The following is a 1,161-nucleotide window of genomic DNA, read 5'->3' as shown; positions in this document are numbered from 1 at the left end:
AAAATATTTAATAAAGAAGCTTAAATTTTGAGTGAAAAGTTGAATTTAAAACAAAAATTAAACAGTTGAACTTTACTAGAAAAATAAATTTTTAACAAAAAAACAACAACTAATTATTCACACAAATCTAAACACAAAATTAGTTTTCATTTTATTTGTTTAAATCTATACGAAATAGTTGATTTCTAACTAAAATATACTAAATTTCAAACCAAACTGAAATAGTTCAACTTTCAGTGCAAAATTTTAATTTAAAACCGAAACAAACCTAATTGGGAAAAAATAAACTATTTTTCATTTAACATAAATATGTCTTTTTGATAGTAATACCAAGTTTTACATTTTTTTATAATATTCATATTTTTTCCTTTAAAAATGAAACACTTCATAGACATTTGAAGACATCTTGTAGAAACTCATTCTTTTTACTGAGTTTAAGGAAACAAGATAAATTTTCATGCAAATAAATTAACTTTTAACTAAAAGAGAATAATTGTGCTAAAAAATGTCTTAAACAAAAGAAAGTAATTCAATCATATTGTTGAATATACAAGCAGGAAATACCAATTTTCTACAAAATAGTTAAATCTTCAACCAGAAAAATAAGAATTTACAACAACACTGTTGATTTTCAAAAAACGTCAATTTTTGAGTTAATATAATAAAAAATTAATACTTTCAAACGTGATATAATCAAATTTCTTAACGTCAATATTTTGTGTGAACACATGATACACATAATTTTTTTCGTTCGAAATACGACATGTAGGAATTTACTTATAATGATTGTTTAAAAAAATGGTAGTTATTTCAGAAATTTATATTATCATCAAAGAATAACAAAAATTCTTAACCTATTTTCAGACTAGATGGAAATATGAATTAAAAATTGTTTACACTAAATTTTTGTTTGAGAAAAAATCTTCTTTGCTTCACTGATAATCGACCTATAGAACTTCCGACTGCCGGTCGTGTGCTTTTCCCTCAAGCTACTAGAGAAGTCGAAAGGAGGATCTGTTTGCAGAAATAAGCGAATTATTTTTTCAGATGTTACAAATAAAAGTTTTCAAGAAATCTGTATTCTTATTAGAGAATAACAGAAATTCTTACTTAAATTTAATTAATTAATTAAGTAGCTTAAGGGAAAAGCACCCCCCCCCC

Source organism: Belonocnema kinseyi, chromosome 3 (assembly GCF_010883055.1).
Source record: "Belonocnema kinseyi isolate 2016_QV_RU_SX_M_011 chromosome 3, B_treatae_v1, whole genome shotgun sequence".
Taxonomy (NCBI): Eukaryota; Metazoa; Arthropoda; class Insecta; order Hymenoptera; family Cynipidae; genus Belonocnema; species Belonocnema kinseyi.
This window is presented reverse-complemented; position numbering follows the sequence as displayed.